The sequence below is a fragment of the Cebus imitator genome, unplaced genomic scaffold, assembly GCF_001604975.1.
Source record: "Cebus imitator isolate Cc_AM_T3 unplaced genomic scaffold, Cebus_imitator-1.0 Scaffold110, whole genome shotgun sequence".
In the NCBI taxonomy this organism is placed as follows: domain Eukaryota; kingdom Metazoa; phylum Chordata; class Mammalia; order Primates; family Cebidae; genus Cebus; species Cebus imitator.
In genome coordinates this window covers 4,571,766-4,594,129 of record NW_016107425.1, presented here as the reverse complement: position 1 = coordinate 4,594,129, position 22,364 = coordinate 4,571,766, and the positions used below count along the sequence as shown (strand labels likewise).

Below are 22,364 nucleotides of genomic sequence, written 5' to 3'. Positions count from 1 at the left end.
GCCCCACCTCTCCTCCAGCCTCTCCAGCCGTACAGGGCAGAGAGGGTCACAGCCGGCACTCTCCTGGTGCTCTTGCCAGGCCTACATCACAGCCCCCACGACCAGGACTCACATGCTCCCAGGAACCCAGCGCCGTCCCGGAGGAAGATGATGCCCAGCCCTTGCAAAGGAAATTAAAAGTCTGGCACATGTTGGAGCTCAGCAGGAGGGAAATGTCTCCCAGTTATTTAGCCCTGGAAGGCTGAGAATCAAGTGGTTTTGTTTTCCGAACCGACAGTTGGGGCACACTATCTGACAGCATGACCACATGTGAACTTGAGACAGTTCCAGGAAATTTGGGGTGTGTAGCCGTGGTTGCTGCAGGATCCAAAAATATGAACAAAAGCCTGAGTGTCCTCCTTTGATGGTGGTGCCCTCCAGAGAGGAGTGTGGGGACATCCTGGGTGCAGCAGCATCGAGGGCCCTTCCTCAGCAGCCTCGAGGGTGGCAGTACCAGGGGCTGTCCTGATGACAGCAGAGACCCAAGCCCAGGACTCCTCTGTGAGCTCTCGGCCCTTTCTCAGCTGCTGAACTCCAGCCTCAAGATGGGTGACCCTGGGGCTGAAGACTGTCTCTCCCTTCCTCCTTCACCTTCCTCTTTAGTCAGGAGTGCCTGGAATCTAGGCATGACTACCCCTGGCTTATGTCCTCTTTTACCTGTGTCCTGGGAACACCCAAAACAAGCTGGAGGAGACAATCATTTCTGCAGACACAGGGTTACCCCCATGTGAAGCAAGCAGCAAATCGATCTTATCACATGCCTCTGACCGGTTAGGGAGGCGAGTCAAGAAGGTGCAGTGAGGAAGTGTAATGTCACATGCAACATTTACAGGAAACTGGCTAGAAGACAGCAGGGGAACTCAAGAACTTGGGTGTTTTCAGCGGATTAAAACAACACAGGTTAGTGCTTTCCCCCACCTGAAAAACTTTTCATAGCCACTCTAAAATACCTAATTCTCTTTCCTTGAACTGTCTTTAACAATTTCTCTAATGTGTAGAACTTGCTTTTTGGCTTTGAATATAAGAGCCAGCACACAGCTAGTAACTGCACGTTGTTAGAGGAACAAACATTGAGCCATTATGGTGAAAATGAAATTCTCAGAATCTCTTGCTTCCCTGTTTAGAACTTCTCTGCCTCTGAAAGAACGAAACTTCAGACATTCTTTAAATAACTTATTTCGTGGAATTCAGCTAGGCCTCTTGTCATTTTTACCTATTAATGTAAATGTGAAACGGGACAGATCAGCCTGTGTTTGCAGACGTGTGGGGCACTCAAAGGATGTTTGAAAATATAGAAATATTATGCATAAAAATGTGCTTGTAAGGTTATATGCAAAAGTTTGTTATTTTATGGGGTTTTATCTCATAAAACCCATCTTTTGGCTTGAATTTCTTGTTAAAATAATTTCTCATGTCATTGTAAATCCTTGTTTCCTTTTTTATTTTTTCACTCTTCTCCTTCCCCTTTTCCCCCCCTCCCCTCTCTTACTAACACAAAATGGGAGTAGAGAAGCGGCAGTAGGGACAGCTTGAATATGAGACGAGGAAATCCTTTGCCCAGTACCAGAGTTTAAGAAGCAGGCACGCCCGGAGCAAAAGCCGAGCAGGCCCTGAAGAAACCATGAGGTGTGGTAGTTGCCAGAGCTTTCTGTCTTCAGCCTTGTGCTTCCTAGAGAAGTCTGCAAAAGAGCCAGAAAGACGTCTAGAGGGGTGGGAAGCAGGAACCCAGAAACATAAAAGGCCCAGGATTATTCCTCCTATGGCCAATGAGGGACAGTTCAATTACACAGTGGCCTGCTGCTTTCAGACCTAATGTAGAGAAAGAAAACGTCTCAAATCTGAGTTAAGAGAAGGAAGTTCCTACATTGTGGGAACATTACTGTCTTTCAGCTCCAGGACAGGCTAGCCAGAGAGGCTGCTGAGCTTTTTCTGGGTGTTTTTGGAAAACATTCTAGATGGTTGCTTTGACTGTGTTAATGTGTTAACTGAGAGGGGGAGGATAATGAGGACAGGAGATCAAGATCAGGAACTTCCTGTTTCATGTCTTCATTCCAGCCCAAAGTGTTGTAAAATATGTCTGTACTGAAAAACAACGAAGGAGTGAGGGGCTGTTTGTGGACTCACGTGTTTATATCCAAGTAATGCCAAATAACTAGAACAGTGGTGAAAGAGAAAAATCATGGTTGATTCTGTCCTCCAATTGCCACATTTTTTTTTAAAATATTTTACTACCAAGTTGAACAAGAAGATGGAGAGAAAGCTGACAGAGAATAAGGGAAGATTCTAAGCTGGACGTGTGAGCCCTAGTGGTTTCAGAAATCCTGTACACGCTCTGACAGTGTCAGCCCACATCATTGGGTGTGGGGGGTTGGAGGGAAGACTGAATTAATCGCTGGCTGGAGCCCTTTGCACAAATGCTGTAGGAGACATGCACATGGACGCTGCAGTAGGAAGGCCTCTTGCACCTGCCCTTGAGCACCAGGAAGAGGCTTACAACTTAGCAGTGGCTGGACATCCCTCGAAGGAGCTCTCCTTTCAGTTTTGTTTCGCTTTGTTGATTATACAGCCTTCCTGTTCCAGAAGTTTTATATTCTGCAAATCTGCTGCTCTTAGTGGAAAGGGACTTTTTATGTGGTTGGAACACTTTTTTTTTTTTGAGATGGAGTTTTGCTCTTGTCACCCAGACTGGAGTGCAATGGCACTGTATCGGCTCACTGCAACCCCCGCTTCCCGGGTTCAAGTGATTCTCCTGTCTCAGCCTCCCAAGAAGCTGGGATTACAGGCATGGGTCACCATGCATGGCTAATTTTTTATTTTTAGTAGAGATGGGGTTTCACTATGTTGGTCAGGCTGGTCTCAAACTCCTGACTTCAGGTGACCTACCCTCCTCGGCCCCCCAAAGTGCTGGGGTTATAGGCGTGATCCACTGCACCCAGCTTCCTGATGTCATTTTTGTAAATGCATCCTTCCAAAAGCTGTTTGTATTTCTTCTGGGGGTCCTTATTCTCTCCTATTTCTCAGCCCCTTCCCCATCTTTCCACTTCACTACACTGTGTTTCTTTGTGTTTGAGATGCAAAAAAAGGTTGATAAAGTGTCATCATTGTACACCACCTCTGACCCAGGTTCTGAAAAAAAGAGTGGAAACACAGAAGGGCAGAAGGTAACAGATCCTGTTGGGTGGTAGCACCTGGAGTGTTAATCTTGCATGTAATTTTTAGATAAGAATGACTGCCAGTTGAATACTGAGTTGAATTTAAAGGTCAAAGTGGAAAGAGACAAATGGTCACCTTTAATCTGGAGAAAACATGGTGGATTTTGTGGGGAGGAACAGTATGGGCACATTCCTGAACTCTCTAAAGAGAAGAGGTATGAGGCTGACTTCACAAATCTCTCTTCTTCCTCAGACCCAATATAGGCAGGCCTCTTCTCCCTGAATCCCAGATAATACCAGAGTGCGCTGTGGGTCGACATCCACAGATATCTGGGTGACTCTGGTTTCAGAGGGATAAAATGGTGATATACACCAAACATTCATGCTAGTGGGGAAAAGGAAGTTAAACTCTGGCAAGTGCAACTTTTACAACTGAACTCATCCTTGGTATCATTCTGAGTTGGCATGAACAAATCTGGAGGCCCAGCTCTCTGGATTTCTCAGGAGGAAGTTCCTGGGCATTTGTAAGGTATTACTGTTATCACCATCATATTGGGAAATACTAAGAACCATAGGGTTTTTGTGTGTGTGGGGAGGTGTTAATTTTGATAAAAGACACATAACAAAATTTACCATGTTAACCATTAAGCATACAGTTCAGTAGCGTTAAGTATATTTGCATTATGCAGCCAGTCTCCAGAACTCTTTATTTTGCAAAACTGAAACTTATACCCATTAAACAACAACTCCCCATTCCCTCTTTCCCAACTCTTGGCAGCCACCATTCTACCTGCTGTCTTTATGAAATTGACTTCTCTAGGTACCTTGTATAGGTTGAATTATACAGTATTTGTCTTTCTGTGACTGCTTTATTTTACTTAGCCTAATGTCCTTAAGGTTCATTAGCACGTGTCGAATATTCCTTCCTTTTTAAGGCCAAACATATTTGTATGTATGTATCACGTTTTCTTTATCCTTTCATTCATCAGTGGACATTTGGGCAGCTTCTGCTTTTTCACCATTGTGACTAATGTTGTCAGCGTGGGTTTGCGCATATCTCTTTGAGATCCTGCATTCAGTTCCTTTGGTATGTCTCCAGAACTGAAATTCCTGGATCTATGGTAATTCTATGTTTGGCTTCTAAGAATTATCCAGTAATTGTGTCTTTTTATACCACTCTCCCTCCCAAAACACAGACTTGAAGATACCTCATATTACAAGATCATTATCAATTTTCTTCAAGAATGCCTAAATGTTCATGTCTTGCTTCTGAGCAGTAAGGATGCAGAGGGGACTTGGGCTGTGTCTCAGGAAAAGTAGCAGGACCAGGTGGCTATTCTGGAGGGCTGGCCATGGTAGGTGGTTAGATTACAGATTCTACGATTCTATGCAAGGAAATGGTAGGAAAGATATGATAGACAGCCTGACACCATGCTGTGTGGTGATTCTTTTGCTGGAGATGTTGTCTCCTGACTAAAATATCATTAATATTAATGTATACTCTGGGAAGGGATTGCCTATATGCCTGGTTGATTTTTCACTCTGCCATTTCAATTCTATTTCTTCATCAGTCAGAAGGTTGGTTCTGTTTAAAGAAAAAAAAAAAAAAGCTTTAACTGTCCTCTTCTCCCAAAAAAGGCAACAGAAAATGACAAGAAGAGTTGTATTTGTTTATGAAAGTACATAGAAAGCTTTTCCCGGAAAAGAATGAACTGGGAAAAGATGAGTCCTTGAAGTAGAACCCTGTCATAGTGCAACAAACTGAATTTAAGAGACACCTGTTTCCAGCTTGTACAACATCCAATGCCAGTTCCACAGTAGGTATTCACATGCCGCTCGGATTATTTCTCAATGCTAATGAGAAGCTACTGCTTTGAGACTGTCTCACCAGCTAGACACTTACCAGACTTTGTTTTGATATTTTCTGGTATGAATTAGGCTTCCTTTCTAGTTGTGTCCATGCCCAGATATGACATATTTTAAGTTAACTCATTGTATTGGTTTGTAACCTAGTGTGGCTTAAAAACAAAAGAGTCATTTGTTGTAGTAGGATATGTGCTCGCACACACAAATATATATGTGTGTATGTGTGTGTGCATAATGGGAGGAATTCTCTAGGGCATATGTTTCCTAAATTAGAAGTGATATCTTGGAGCTTACAATTATTTGGAGTACTGCTATCTATCTTCAGACTAGGAGATTATACATGTGTTATACAGAGAGGAGGGTTTGCTAGTAAACTGTAATTATTTCCGTAAGTCATTGCTTTATTGAATGGTGGTGATTTGGAATATCTTCTTTGATTTCCAGGCCAGCAATGGAGAGATTTGGTCTTCCTTAAAGGCTTTAGAGACTTGTAGAATGAACTTAACTCCTGAAAACTGGGTGTGGGGCCAATAGCTCACCAGCCTGCTATGCGGAAGGCTGGATGGAGGGGCTGCTAAAGGAGGAGAACTGGTGTTCCAACTCCACCTTCTCATGCAGTGTGACTTCTCAGGCAGGTCCCAGTTTAGAAGTCATCTAACTAAGTGAACATTCTTGAACTGCCACCAGGAAGTTCCTAAAACCTTTTTCTAAGCAAAAAATATATGCTTTCAGTCTTTCTCCTCTTCCCTCTGCTTTTCCTCTTCTCTCTACTCCCTACTTTCCCCTCTGCCATTTCATGCTCATTACCTTCTGAAAGCTCAGGTCAGAACTTACCTACATGGACAGACTGCTTCCTTCCCTGGCCCTGTCTCTAAGCTTTTTATTCCTCTTCCCCAGAGCATTTAATAACCTTCCCTGCAAAACAGAGGAAAGTCAAGGCTGATGAGCATAGTTATCAGAATAAAGCTGTTTAAGAGGTTTTATGTAAGAAAAATAATTTGGAAAAAAAACAATGTTTTTTATAAGATAGATCGTGATGAATCAGGAAGGATGAATAGTTTACTTTTTTTGAGAGAGAGAGAAAGAGACTTACTATGTTGCTCAACTCCAGTTGGAGTGCAGTTGCTAGTCACAGGTATAATCATGGCACACTACAGTCTCAAACCCCTGGACTCAAGCGATTCTCCTGCCTCAGCCTCTCTATGTTTTAAAGACTTCTTTTAAAGATCCATAAGGAGGTAGCCATAAGGGAAGGGGAACTGAAAAGGCCAGAGGATAATTTTCTCTAAAAGACAAAAATGTTAGGTTATTCAGAAACTATTTTTTTCCTCTACTTCGGTGCCAGGAACATCTGGCTTCAGGAAAGGTTTGGGAAAGATGCTGTTGTCATCATTTAAAACTTAAAGAGGTAGGTCAAAAATAATCTTGGATTTTTTAGAACTAGAAGGGACCTTAGAGAGTTGTGTCCTTTTATTTTTAGATTTGGAAACTAAGGCCCAGAGAAGTCAGGTGATTTGTCTGTGATCAAAGTAGCTCATTTATGATGGTAGTGGGTGTGGAACAAGGCCCCCGGCTACATACTGGTGACACAAGGGGGAAATGTTGGAGGGGCCCAAGGACTTTGGAATCTGAATGTAGGTGCCCCTCTGAGATCTATAGAGGCCAGACCCGTGCCTAATGGGAGTAGAGTAACAGATTGAGGATTTGAGGAACTTCCAAAACTCCAGCAAAGTGATCTCTGCGTAATTCCTAGAACATAACACAGCCATATGGTTGGAATTTTGTGGGTAGAAAGCTAATCCAACCTACCTGGAGAAAGGTTGTGAGCAATGAACTGGTCCTCAGGGAGCAGAGAGGAAAAATTTCCAGTGGTTGCCCAGGATTGGCCAGGAAAAGAGTTCCGGAATCTTGTGGACATGAATGTGGATTGAGAAGTATGGATGAAGCTCTGTCGTGAAGTATCTGTTGTGATGCATTATCAGGGCTCATTGTGGCATGGATTAAGCAGTCCTTGGAAGGGTTAGCCATCCTTGACACTGATTCCAACACCTTCTGAATGCTAAGTCAACTTCCTGGGTACCATTATCTCAGAAAGGTATATTCTGGACAATGGACATGGCCACCAGAAAGAAGTGGTGTTATTTGTAGCCTCTTGTGAATTTTTACTCAACCATTCTGAGTCTGATCCCTCTGGCTCCCAGATAACGGAGATTTGGGGACCTCTATAATGATGCTCTGTGCTTGATGTAGTGTTCTACCCCTCCCGAAGAATGCCACTCTTAAGAGTCTTTTCAGGGTAAACAGTGGCCCCTTCTCAGTGTCAGGCATACCTCATTGTTACTCCTCTTCAAAATGCCACAGACATTATTAAAAGAAGAAAATGAGATATAATACATGGGTCCTGCTATAAGAAATCACAAGGCCCAGCCAGCTGTGATGGCTCATGCATGTAATCCCAGGACTCTAGGAGGCCAAGATGGCCTTGAGGATTGCTTGAGCCAAGAGTTCAAAACCAGCCTAGGCAACATAGCAAGACCCCATCTCTACAAAAAATAAAAAAATTAGCCATGCTTGGTGGCACTCACTTGTGGTCATAGCTACTTGGAAGGCTGAGACAAGGGGATTATTTGAGCCGAGGAGGTCAAGGTCAAGGCTGCAATAAGCCATGATCACACCACTGCACTCCAGCCTGGGCAACAGAATAAGACCCTTCTTTTTTTTTTTTTTTTTCCAAAAAAAAAAAAAAAGGAAGGGAGGCAGGGAGGGAAGGAAACAAATCATAAGGTCTTTTTTGGACACAGGAAGGAAGGAAGGAAGGGGAAGGGGAAGGAAAGGGAGGGAGGGAGGGAAAGAGGGAGGGAAGGAAGGAGGGAGGGATAGAGAGAGAAAGAAAAGGAAAGGAAAGAAAGAAAGAGAGAGAAAGAGAAAAAAATAATAAGACCTTTTTTGGACACTGGATGTTTTCAGAGGTTTTTTCTCTCTGTTTTTCTTATTGTCCTTAATTCTGATTTGTTTATTAAGCACCTTCCATGTGGATCTTTTATTTTAGTTAGGGGACATGGACAAAAAACAATAAGCCTAAAAAATATTAGATGATGTATATTAGGAATTTAGAAGGGATACCTGCTGTGAGAAAGAAGTCCAGCCGAGTAAGAAGGAGCAGAGCACAGTGGTGGAGGATGGGTATAGGTGGGCTGGTGAGGGCTGCTGTCATGGAGAAAATGGTGAGAGAATTCACCATGCAGACACATGGGGAAAGCCTGAGGATGCAGAAATGGAACATGCCTGACGTGTTCAAGGAGTAACAAGGTGCCAGTAAGTTGGAGGTAAGATCCTGGAGGGCCATGTTGGCCATGGTAGGACTCTGGCTTTCCCCCAGAGTGTGGGAGTGAGGGGAGGACTTTGATCCAAAAAGAGATGATGATCTGACTTTAAATTTAGCAGCTCCCTCTGCCCACTGCATTGAGAATAGACTGTAGGAGCATGAGAGTGGAAGAGAGTGACCAGTTAGGAGGCTTTTGCAGTACCCCAGTGAGACATGCCAGTGCCATGGACAAGGGTTAGCAGTAGAGGTGGTGAGGAATAATTAGAGTCTGATTACTTTGAAGGCAGAACCAACAAGATTGGCAATTGAACAATAATAAGCAAAAGAGAGGAGTTAAGGAAGATTACAAGGTTTTTGGCCTAAGTGCAGGAAGAATGGAAATGTCATCAGACTGAGATGGGGAGGGCTGTGAGTACAGCAATTTGGGGTGGAGGGGAGATATTAGGATTTTGTTTGGGATATAGTGAGTTTGAAATATCTGTGAGACAGCCACGTAGAGATGTCAAGTGAGCAGTTGGATATACATGTCTGGATATAGGAGTTAGAATCCTAGAAAAAAGTCATCTTTCTTAATGGTTTTGGCTTAATATCATTCCTGAATTCATCTGTAGCTTCTAAAACTTCCATTAAAGACATGGAATGTGACTCCGCATAGTGATATGTTCAGTGGTTGATTTCTGGCACTGAAATCAGAGAATGTTCTTTTGGGTAAACAGAAGTGGAAAAATTAGGACTCTCATTTCAAACTTTGTTTTTCACTGCTTAAACCCTAGTGATTCCATAATTCTTATTTTAAGAAAAAAACCTTTTTTAAACAAAATGGGCAAAAGCAATACCTGAACAAACCAAGCTTTCCTCTGCTTTTGTGTCTAAGTAGTTGAAAGTATTGTGAGATGGTTATAATTTTTATGTTTATATAAATGTCATCTTAAATACAATTGAAATTGCTTTTTGTGACGAAAGTATATAACAGACATTATATACTTATACAAATTTTAATGAATTAATCTGTGCTGTCTTCCTGTGGAAAAGGACATACCACTGGCCCCCCCCCCATATTCACAGCTGTGCATCTGTGGGTTCAGCCAACTGTGGATGAAAATATGCAAATTTATATTATCTTCATTCAGGAGGGAGAACCCTTTGTTCTTGTGGGTTGGATCTAAGTAGGCAAGACTATTGAGTTACATTTGACTTCTGAAGTCACTTTTTTATCTTACTTTTTAGTTAACTTGTGAAAGCAAAAAGCATCTATTTTTAAAATACCTTTTTTAGGACACTGGAATAACACTGGCATTCCCTAGCCCAAACTGAGGCTAAAAGTTTTGAATTCTCAATCTTTCTGTCAAACTTACAAGAAAACAGTTATCAAATATTTCTTTAAACTATCTCATTAGACCCTCCACCAGCCTATGAAGCAGGTACTCCCATGAGCCCCATTGACAGAGATGAAAATTGCCTCAGAGAGGTGAAGTGATGATGCATTCCACAGAGCTGGAATTCAGACCCAGGTCCGCCCAGCCTACTTCCCAGAAGCATGGAGTAAAGTGAAACAAACCTGAGCCTTTCAGTGAAATAATGCAGACCAAGAGGTCATGCAGAATGATCTCCTTTGGGATAAGCCTAAAACCTGAGGCCTCATTCAGAAAGCTCAGGAAGTTGCTAAACCAATCCTTGAAGTGGGAGGATTCATGAACCAAGTCTTTTCTTAGGCCTGTATCCTGTACAGTGGTGAGGCTACTTGGGTGGTGTGACACCGTGGACTGAGAACATGCCTCCATCAAACCCACAAGGGAACTCAAACACTCAACTCTCACTTGCACAGAAGCCCATTGGTGCCAGCCAGCAGCAGCTGTCCCTGGCTGCTCCCAGAAGGTGCCTGGTAACTGGAAGAGTGCCAGCCAGCCGCCCTGAGGAGACCTAAGTGAGGGGTTCTGCAAGCCTTGGAAGTGGTTCAGGACCTTAAGGGGCCTGAGCTCAGGGCTCAGAAAAATGGGCAGGGCTCTGTCCCCATAGTGCCAGTTTTCAGAATGCTGTAGGGCAGTGGGGTCAGCTTCCATACCAGTAGCCTTACTTGGGGGCCCCTGGGAGAAGCAGCCCCAACCCCCTTCCACAGTTAATATTCAATCTCGTGTGCACTGGTGCAGACATCCTGATTATTAAAATAATGAGATGCCTAAAAACCAGTTGGTGAATTGTCATCACTCTCAGCACCCTGAGTACACCCCCAGAACCCGTAAGACTTCTCCCATAATTCAACAACTAAAGCAAGAATGCCAGCACAGCTCAGGTTGAGCAGGGCCCTGCTCCATCATCTTATGTTGTCCTAATCAGTTAGTGCTTGTGCCTCACTGGTTGTTAAATATTTTGAATAACACCCTAATTCCACACCAGTAAGTTGAAACACGGGAGGCATTTCTGTGAACAGGTGATGACAAATTTGAATTGGGGTCCAGGACAGCAAAATTGAAACCTATAATTATGTCCCTAGTTCACTGGTTCTCTGATAGGGGCCTGTCAATAGCATCCCAAGGTGTTTCTCATTAGTGAGAAGAAAAATACCTGCAGTGGGTTATGACTGGAAAGGTAATAAGCAGAGGTCAGCCCAGCCCCTGGAAACACAGTTTGGATTAATGTTTTCTGAGGGTCCCAAGTTTAAGAAGATATGAATTTTGCAGGAAGACTTCTCCACTCACTTTCTGTGCTAGTCCTACCTGTCATTAGAAATGTGGTTATTATCTCTAACCATGGCTTGTTTGCTCACATAGTTCAGTTGGTGCCCACCTGCCCAGAGGAGGTGAAAGGTTCATTATTAGTCGAGCTCCACTAATCCTGATTTATTAGTGCCAAACACTTGCCTTTTGCAGCTGTGAGGGAAGTTTTCAAAGCTGATTTATTTCTGAGCTGCACTAGCAGTGCCACATGGTTGTTTTTTTTTTCAAGAATCTTTCACAAACACAGTAAATGCCCACAGATGGTGCATTCCAGGGGTATGTGAGGAAGCCCTGTGCCCATCCACAGAGCACCAGACTGATTTTTAGATGGTGCAAGATACACTGCATCCTCTAACACCTGAAGCCTATGAACTTGATGGGAAAAATAGTACCTCTTTATGTTCACTAACCTCTAGTTGAAATTTTGCATTTCTTTGTTTATGAATGTTGCCAACGAACTGCAGTCACATTAACAGCACTGTGACACCATCATCAATAGAGCTCATAGATACTTTATTTCATTTTGTGGCAGGTAGCTTATAACATGGGCCCCAATGATCCCCACCTCCTGAAATTCATGCCTTGGCATAAATCCCTCCTCCTGAATATGTACTGAATTTAATAATTCACTTTTGGTGGATGAAATGTGGCAGAGAAGATGGGATGTCACTTCTGAGATTTGGTTATAAAAAGACAGTGGCTTTTTTCTTGGGAACTTTCTCTCTCTTGCTCACTCTCAGGGAAGCCAACTACCAAGTTAAGAGCCACCTTATAGAGAGACCCACATGCAGAGAACTGAGGGAGACCTTTAACCAACAGCCAATGAGGAAAAGAATCCTGCCAACAGCATGTGAGTGAACTTGGAAGCAGGTTCTCCCCCAAACTTTCAGATGGGAACACAGCCCCAGCTGACACCTCGAGTGCAGTCTTGTGATAGACCTTGAGCTGGAGGGACCAGCTAAGCTGTGCCCAAACCTCTGACCCACAGTAACTGTGATACAGTAATTGTTTGTTGGTTTTAGCTACTTAGTTCTGGGGTAATTTGTATCTTTAAATGTTGTTTATATGTATTACCATTTGAAATTACAGTGATTATTATACTAGCCACTAGATCTTGTTATTTAATACACTAAGAAGCACTTATGTTAATTTATAACACATTTATTTTAAACCATTTTGGTATTACACATCTCCATTACTGAAATTTACCAATTCTTATTTCTTAAAGTCTCTGGCCTTTAATTCATAATTGAAAATCATTCTGCTAACAACAAGAAATAGAACACCTCTTGGATGGCATTATGATAGGTTTTGTAGTTGTCTCTGTCTTGTGATGTTTGTAGTTAAAAGCTCAAATCCCAGACTTGTCAGCTCCATGACCTCTGGAAAATTATAACAAAGATAATAATTTCTATGTACCCACAAAAATTAAAAACAAAAATAAAAATTGTTAAGAATTTTCTTATAGTTAATACATATTGCCATATAAAATGTCTGACTGCAGGCAGACACAAATGCTAGTTAGCCAGAATAAATCCAAGGCTGAAAGACAACCAGTGGATAGCAGTGACCATCAGTCTGCTCATCGGAGAGTGGGGAGTCAGTGAGTTAAGATACCCGCACCCCACTGAGCACTGGCAGCATAGAGAGGGGATCCTGTAGTGTTACTTTCCCTTCCCCAAGGACAGTGTTTTCAAAGTTTGATTTTCATACCACAGGTGGTTTGTGAGGTGATTTTAGGAGACGTGGATAAACGTTCTTTATTTAAATATTTATTTGTTTAAATGTGTACTGGAAAAAATGTACAACATACAAAATTTATGATTTAATGCATATAGTTACTTAGGATGACACGAAATATGCATTTAGATTTTTTAGGTTAGTTGAGTTAAATAAAAATATTAAACAAGTCATATAGTTTTGGTGGTATGCAGGCATTACAAAATATGAAATTAGTTTGCAAATAGTTGAAGCTCAGGAACCACTGCCTTAGGAAATTTATCAGGAGACCAGATACATATCCACATTAAGAGATAACCAATTAATGGCTCCAAGTTCAGTCAGGTTGCTGTCAGAGTATTTAATAACCTAAAAGGCAGCATTTAAAGGAAATGATTTTCTGTGCTTCATATCTCCCAAACTTCCAACAGCATGTAACACTGCCCGCTTTGCACTCCTTCCCAGAGCACGAGAAGGGAGGTTGGGGTGGGCAGTGATTTGAAGGGCCCAGCAGGGTTCCTCATTGTTCTCTCATCAGTAAAATTAAATTCCATTTAATTTAATTCCACAAATTTCAAGGGCTAAAACAGTTCATGTTGGTGCCGAATCACCCTGTTAGGCCACTGTCTAGTCCTGCATAGTACAAAGCAGGGGCCGTTTGAAACGTGGCTAGTCCAAATTGAGATGACTTGGATCATGAGTGGAAAATTCACATTGAATTTTAAGACTTACACGAAAACACAACATAAATATCTCATTAGTAATTTTTATGTTAATGTTGAAATGATATTTTAAATACATTAGGTTAAATAAAATATATTCTGAAAATTAATGTCACCTGTTTCCACATCACTTTTTTAATGTGGCCATCAGAAAATTGCAAAATATGCATGGGCTTGCGTTGTGTTTTTAGTGGACGGTGCCACTCTACCTACACATAGACAAGAGGAAGTACAAAGCGTGTGTGGGTGGTGGGGCAGGGCAGGTTGGTAGGAGAGTTGTAGCTGTATACTGATTATTCGGATCTGTGACTCTGTTTATACCTCCCCTGATCTCCAGCTTTATATTTTTATTCACTCTCTGGATATTTCATTCACTTTCTGATACCTCACTGGATCTCAAGCTCCATGTATACAAACCCTTTTCATCTAAAACCTGGTCTTCCTCCTTCCTTGCCTCTCTCATTAATGGCACCCACACATCTAATTCATCTCTATGTCTTATTATTTCTTTCTAATATATATTACTCAAACTCATCTTCTCTTTCATATTTCTTCCACTTCTCCCTAATTGAAGCCTGCAACCTTGTTATCTGGACCAGCACAGATAAAGCTCCTGTCTTCAGAGTCTCCAGTCCTTCCCCGTACTGCCATTAGAATGAGCTTGATAATGCACCACTTTGATCATGGCATTGCTGCTTAAGCAGCTTACATGGGTCTAACACCTTCAGGCAAAGTCCAAACACCTGAACACTGCCTGACCCCAGACCACCTTTCCAGCCTCATCTTCCACCAGTGCTTATTTTCCCAGGCTGCGGTGTTCAGCCACGTGTGACAGCAGCCTTCCCCAGTTGGGTCCTGCCCCTCCACTGCGGGGCTGCTCTTCTTCCCCTGGCCAGAGGCTGCTTTCAAGCACAGGCACAGCTCACATGCCCCCTCCTCTGTGAAGCCTTCCGTGTTCATTGCTCTGCCACTCCCACGGCATGGTGTGCAGCCTTGTTACTGCGCAGTCACACTCACTGTAATGATTTGCTCACATGTCCCCCAAATGAATTCCTTGTTTCTTACCTTGGTACTCCTCCTCCTTTTACTCCAGCACCTAGCACAGGGTCTGGCATAGTATAAACCTAGTAAATGTCGGCTGGATGAGAGGATAACGGGTACATGCTGAATATCTTAATTGTCCCAGGAAAAAAATTATTTGTAGATTCTAGCAAGAATCTTGAGAATGAAGTAGTAACTAGGTGTGAATTTTTACTTTTTCCTGTAAAATAACTTTTTCTAACTTGGTACCATGAAGGTAAAATAGAGTTTAGAACAACTATAGTTTCTTTTTTCAAAGATATTCTTGTGGGGTTTTTTTCCTTATACTTTCACTCTGGTAACAATGGCTTGTTGCTTCCATTAGGTTAATGGAGGAATTTGTTCTAAAGAAATGAATCACAGGGCAAGACACCTAGGTTATAGTTGCAAGTCAAATATATTACCCAGGTCACTTAACTTCTCTGAGCTTTGGTTACCTGATACTTTCACTGGAGCTGTTTACTCAGTGATCTCCAATTTCCATTCCTGAAATTCTAAAGCATTTTAAGGCTTCAGTGGTCTCAGTGTTGGAGACTGTAGGTCATAGGCTTGTTTTGCTCTTAATAAATATGTACATGGCCCTTTGAAATTTTACTTAGGAGCATACAGTTCAAATGTATGCATTATTCTGACACATTCAAGAAACCAAATTAAGATAAAGATTTTCTAAAACTGCAGCATTCAGTGTTGTCAAGGGTATAGTGAATGGAGCTTGCTTTCTTTCTTTTTTTTTTTTTTCTTGAGACAGAATCTTGCTCTGTGGCCCAGGCTGGAGTACAGTGGCACAGTCATGGCTCCCTGCAACCTCGACCTCTTGGGCTCAAGTGGTCCTCCTGCCTCAGCTTCCCAAGTAATTGGGGCTACAGGCACACACCACCACACCTGGCTAATTTTTAAATTTTTTGTAGAGACAGGGTCTTACTGTATTGCCCAGGCTGGTCTCAAACTCCTGAGCTCAAGTGATCCTCCCACCTTCTCCCAAAATGCTGGGATTATAGGTGTAAGCCACCATGCCCAGACCCTTGTGCTTTTATGTAGCCAGAGGGAGTCTGGGCCTTCCCTGAAGGCCATTTGCACTGTGTATCAAGTGAACTTAAATTGTTCAAACTCTTTGATCCAAAACTTGTGTTTCTATCATTTGTTCTATAACATAATTCTACCTGAGCACAAGGATTTGTACATAAGGATATTGACATTAGCACAGTTATAAAAGCAAAGTAAGAGATAGCTAGATGACTGACAATAGGAAAACATTAAGTAAGTGTTAAATACAGAAATGAACATAATGCAGTCGTTAAAAGTCATGCTTTCAAAGAATATTTAGTGGCATGAAAGGATAACAAAAGCTGAATTCGAAACTACATTCATGCTTTGGAGGCTGAGGTGGAAGAATTGCTTGAGCTCAGGAGTTTGAGACCAGCCTGGGCAACATAGTGTGACCCCATATCTAAAGAAAAGAAACAGCTAGGTACAGTGACACGCGTCTGTGGTCCCAGCTACTCAGGAGGCTGAGGTAGGAGGATCACTTGAGTCCAGGAGGTTGAGGTTGCAGTGATTGCGCCATTGCACCTGAGCCTGTGTGTCACAGTGAGACCCTTTCTCAAAAACTGTGTGTGTGTGTGTCTGTGTGTGTGTGAGTTAATAAGATTCATAATGAGTGGCACCAAGGAAAATGCTAATTGTGAGACAATAGGACAGTAAAACACCTTCTGTAAGGGCTTAATAAGAGGGGCTTTATTTGTAAGATGGACAATAAAGGAGGCAGGAAACTCAGGATTAGCCCCACAGGGAGGCACACAGACTGAGTAGAAGCATGAAACCAGACCGCTTGAGCTCAGATTATGTCTCTGCCACTTAGAAGCTCTGTGGCCTCGGTCAAGTAACTTAATTTGCCTGTCAGCATCAGCAGCATCAGATTCATCTTACAGGGCTGTGAGAATTTAATGAGTTGATAATACTTACAAAAGCACCTAGAACGCTCCTTAACACCTAAAAAGAGCTCAATAAATGTTCATTTTTACTGTTGTTATTATTATGTTAGTGTTAATATTATTAGAATTATTGGGACTAGGATGTGGCTCAGGTACTGGAAAAGCCACCGTGCACCCTCAGTCCCAGGAGTCGGCAAATCTGCCCCCCTCGTCCCTTAAGTCCACTGATTGACTGGCTCAGCTGTCCATTTTTGCCTGCTCTTGTTTCCCTGGTGCTAACTGCCTACCCCTCCTTGATCCAGTTCATACTTCTTAGTCAAGGAGGGACCTGAGTTGCCTTGTGCATTACCTTTTCCTTGTCTGTGCCAAGCTTTTCAGGACAGACCAGCTCACAGCGTGCTTTCCAGCCCGTAGCCTGGCTGGCCTCTTTTCCAGTTGACCACGGTTGGGGTGAGCCCAGTTCTAGTTGATCTCAGAAGGGCAATATGGGCACAAAGGAAGCTCTTGTAATTATGGGATTTCAAATTATTCTGGAAAGAGGACTTGAAGAGTGTAAAAGAAAGGTTAAAATAAGTAACCCTGCTGAAATGGCAAGATGACCTTTGGCATTTCCCACCTAGCATACCAATTTGATTCCCTTTCAAAGGCTTATTAGTTACCGTTAAAATCCACAAAGGAAATTGTGTGACTAAGAACTGTGGAAATGAAAGGAAACCTCAAAAGCCTTTATTGAACCTCTGCCTTCCCAGGCCATGCCCTTTCCACCTCTGCATCAGGTCACGTTGCAGTTTGTCTACTTTCTGACATCTTGATTCACTTCTTTCCATGCATGGACTGGCCAAGAAAATACAACATGATATTTAAACTACACAGAGAGGTGCTGAGCGCCTTCTAATTTCCTGTGTCTGGGTGAGACCTTTGGGAAACTCTAGTGGGGACTATCACCACCACATGGTGCATGTTTCCACGGACCACACTTCCTTCTTTCTTTGATGCTGCCGTGGACTCAATTTTTCACCACTCCCTGTATCCACAAGGTGATCAGAACAATAACATCTCACTCCCTTGGAAGTCAACCCATTGCTACTTGAAGACCACACTGGCTCTTGAGTCTTAACTGATAGAAATTACCATTTGCTCCGATGCCTGTAGCTCAGTATTAAGCAGACAGAAGATAGATGAATGTGTACTAGGGGTCTGTGCTTGCAGGCTTTGTAACATCATCATTCTTTCTGGGCAGTCTCTCTTTTCCAGATGCCTGTGATTTGGTACTTCTCCTGGCCAGAGAGTAGCACTGGAAACATTGAACACAAAGTATTCTAATACTTATTGCTCAATGTGTTTTTTCCAGAGCAGCCCAAAAGGTTATGGTGGGTTTCATAAGCTGCAGAGGATTACTGACTGGTGTGCCACCTAGAAAGACAAACAGCAAAAACTGCAGCGCTCGGACTGAGCTGAGACAAAAATCTCTGCTTCTTGAATATTATGGCCATCACTTGAAGAACAGAAAACATCATTTAAAACATTTTAATTATCCCCACATGTGATATGGGCCCTAAATGTTTTGAACTGAAAACCTCACTATCCAGTTGAAGGTCAATGACACGAGTTTCAAATGTTAAAGGTTTATTGCTCTTTCCTGTCTTCCTATTTTTAAAAAAATGAAAAGAAAGTCAAATAAGTAGATCATCAGTTGTGAGATGAATTTCCTCAATGACCAAAACCAAAGGGCTCTTTGGGCTTCCTTAACACGTCAAAATAGCAATATAAAGCCAGGATTGAAAAGAATTTAAAGACCTTTGCTGACAAAGTTCTTCTCAAATAAAAATCACTTGAAAATAAAAATGAGGATCTTTTTGAAATGTTGGTAGCAGTTGCCACCTGTTCTCTGAGAAAAGTAACTGCTTTTACAGAAAATTCTAAATGATTTTCAAAACCCAATAAAATATGGTCTTTATTGCTTATGTATTCCCATAATTTGAAGAATATTTTTAAATGCTCAAAATTGGAAAATTCAATATTGATCATCTTAAAGATTCTAGATGTTTCAGCCCAAGCTTGACAAACAAGTGCTTTAGGTATCCTCTTCCCTCCTTATCTCCTTAAGGACAGCACTGTGGAGAAGGAAGATTGTGGAAAGGCCTCAGCAAGGGAGAGACCATGTGTTGGAGGCTCAGAGTGAGCTTCTGCTCTAGGACTGGCTTCAGGAAGGGACATCAGACTTGCCATTTCAGCAGGGGTTGAGGCCCCCCGTCTCATGAAGAGGAAGGTGTGAAATCCTTTTATAGACACATCATTCTCTTTAGTGTATGTTCTTTATTCCATCTTGACCTCAGGATAGATAACTTATCATCCCTTTTGGCACAGATCAAAATCCCTGGATAAATACCAGGCTTCAGTTTTCCTGCATGTGTGTAACCATGGCCAAGGTAAACTGGTCTCTTGGGTTTCTTTTGAGTTGAAATGAGCTGAGCTGTTTGTTTCCTCTGAGCCATATACAGACGCTTTTTGAACTATCTTTGTGTTTGAGGGATTTTTTTTTTCATGGTATCAGCACACCACTTCCTCCAAGTCATTACTTTGAAACAGTTTTGCAGAGATATTCCTGCTGGCCACCAGCCTAGCCAAGCAAAGTGATGACTGAAGGATAGCAGTAAGCTTTAGTAGTGTATTTCATGTTTTTGGATGCGTTCATGAAATGATTTCTCATCCACTAATTTTGGCAAATAGGGGGTGGGCTGTCATCTGAGCTCAGCAGTAGAAAACAGCATTTTGTTAATAGCAAGCATTGGCTTCCCTGTTTGATGGATACTCAGAGTTTCAGCTAAAATAATGTCCTCTGATGACCTTTGCCTGCTCTCTCTTTATGAGAATTCCACGGAACTCTTTTGAATATGGATTTCCACTTAACCTTTGATACTTCAGGGTCTTGGGTCCTGATAAATTTTAGAAACTGCAAGTTTGAGTAAAGCCGTTTTTAACTTCCCTTTTATTTTGCTTTAAATATTTTTAGCAATGAATGACCTTTGAATACTTTTAAATGTTGCAATACAAACATAAACAGTGCTTTTACTAACATATTTTATAAATATTAGCCCCTTTCCCATAAATTCATAGATTGTTTTTGTCATGAAAATAGTAATATTTTATAGTATTTTAAGAGTAAATTCCAAAACTTTAAGAACTTTTATGCCTACGCTAAGGAAAATAGAACTAGAGATTTAAAATACATAACCACACTACATTTATAGTATTATGTTCTCTGATTCATGCATTAAAAACTGATGTGATTCCATAAAGTTCTGACTCTATGTATTTTTCAATGTAATTGCTTATTTTGTGTAGGAAGTGGGAGGAGTTTCCCTTAAGGCAAATCATCACTGAATTGACCCAATCGTTTTTATCAACTTATTTTTTTTTAAGCCTAGCAAAGCCATAACAGGTATCAGTTTCTTCCCTAAGTAATATATTGTGTACTGTCTTTAATATGGTTTGGGGGCATTTTAGAATAAAGTTATCACTTTAAAACTTTTTAAAAGCTGTACTTTTAAGACTGATTTTATACATGTCACAGAATCTAGAGTAAAATGAATATATGTTGCTATTCTCCATTGCTTGAACTTCTCTGTGTTACTTATGTTGTAAATATTTTTGAAATACTGTCATCTTTGTGTACATCTCAGCATTTCTGAGAAACTCTCATCTGTATTCTCAAGATATTGGGGCAAAAAGCAATAGTAGAAAACTCGATCTCAGCATTGGTGCAAACAGAGATTGAAAAGTGTTGCAGTAAACAGTGCTAGTGGAGAGTAAGAGGTGCCTCCACAAGGCATTTTGCAGCAGGTTGGAGTATAGCTTGGATGAGTAGGAAGTTGTGTATATAGAAGCCTTTGTACTTTGGAAAATAAGATTTCACATTGATCGTCACATTTGTTTCCCATGAATGCCCTGCCAGTGAAAGTTGGATACTCTGTTTTTTTGTGTGGTGTTCAATTTTGCCAAAGCTTTATTTGACTCTTGGCACTAGCACCTTTCACGTCAGAGTGCCATCAGCTTGTGGTGGCAGAACTTGGGAGTAATGATACGAATTGTGGTATGTGTTTTTTTTTTCTCACTTGCGCAGCTAAATCAGATTTTGCCTCAAGGCCTGTTTTCTCCCTGTTTGTTATGTGTCACCTCTGAAAACATTCCCAGACCTTTACTGTTCTCTTTATTTACGTCTCAACTACTAGAATAAAGCAGCCTTAAAAATAAGCAATCTTCCATTCCCTAATTGGGTGAGATTATCTGAAAAGCCTTTGTACATTTTCTTAGTGAAATGAAGAGGAGTCCTGTTCTCTGCAGTGGAGGATTTGGGGACAAGTGGCTCTACATTCTGCTCTTGGAACTTTAACTTACCTACTAATTAGCAGTGGCTCTCTCCAAGTGAAATGAAAACAAGTCAATGAACTTAAAACCAACTTATTAATCCCTGTTTCTTAACTTTTAGGAGCAACTATATTTTTAGGAAATTTGTAGGACATTTTTTGGTCTGAATTTGTGCTCATTGAGTTTAGTGATATTTGGAATTATACAGAAATACAAAGGCATTAGTGAATGAGAATGGCCAGCACAAACTGAATGATCAATGCCAGCTTTTTGAAATAGGGCTAAGTATATATGAAAATGAGTTTTAGGTAAATGACATAAATGGAGACTCCAAATGATTAGCACCTACGTTTTGTCAAATATCAAATAAATTCTTTATTCTTTTTTAATATAAATTTTACAAAATAACTTATAACTCAGCATTATAAAAGTCTTCATTCTTACATTGCATTGAATTATCCCTCTAAAAAAAAAAAAGGAGCCACTTTACCAGCTGTGTTACCACGTTTGCCTTCTTACCTGTCAACCTTGCCCTCCCTTCCCAACCTACCCTTGTTACCTCTTTTACCAAGTAGCACTAACTGGGGAGAAGTTCTGCTCACTTAATAATAATAGCTAATGTTGTTGAGTGTTTAGTATGTACCAAGCATTTCACCTCAAAGCATCTGCCTGTCTAATTTAGAAGTACCAAATATCTCCTAAGTGCAGGATGAAGAACTTTGCAAAGCAACGAAGATCCTGTCACAGGTCTTTACCTGGGAAGAGCCAGGTGGAAATGAGATCAGTTGTCCTTCTAGCCCAGGGCAACTGGAAATTCCAGGCCATCAAGTAGATCGCTAGAGTTGCTTTGAATGACTTGTGCTTAAAAGAGATTTTTATCAGCAAGTTAGCAATCATAAAAAAATTCTAAACTAGATTTTATCTTCTCCAAAATATTTGCATAATGGCTAATGAGGATGATAAAGATGAGAGAAGTATCCATTAGGTCAGTCCAAATTACTCCTTGGTTTCTGAGAACTTTGGTCTTGTGAACACTAAAATAAGGCAGAGTCACAACTGCTGTTTTCTGTACCTTAGACTTTAGAAGTTCACATGTCTGCATGTGCGTAACATAAACCAAGGCATTCCTGCTTTCACCTTTGAGGCAGGAAGAGCTATGATGAGATGTGCCTAGAGGTCCTACAATCTCCTCCGAACATGGGATGGAAACATTTCTTAGAGTGGTGGAAATTCTCATAGGCTGCACAAAATTAGCCGCAGATAATAAAGGCAGTCCTTGGTTAATGAATATTTGTTTTATAAACACACAGAAATGGTCACTGCTCTCCACCCAGTCAGTCTAAGAATGGTTAGAATATTTTATTTTGTTTATGAAAAATCATGGAGCTTTTAGGTAATCTTTAGGTGCAAAAAGGAGGAAATAAGGAAAAGACTAAATCCCTGTGCTT

At 41.4% G+C, this 22,364-nt stretch overlaps 1 protein-coding gene across 4 annotated transcripts in view; it reads left to right on the top strand.

Annotated features, from left to right (window-relative positions):
* The window catches only part of WIPF1 (WAS/WASL interacting protein family member 1), a 121,886-nt gene that overhangs the window by 42,179 nt on the left and 57,343 nt on the right, over positions 1-22,364 (top strand). The window contains exon 1 of one of the 4 annotated variants that reach the window (XM_017538257.2): positions 823-939. The exons of 2 other annotated variants lie outside the window; for them this stretch is intronic. The gene's annotated coding sequence lies outside the window, so the exon portion shown is untranslated. Of the gene's footprint in view, positions 1-822; positions 940-22,364 lie in introns of those variants that run through there. One more of the 4 variants, XM_017538255.2, reaches the window with a different exon arrangement.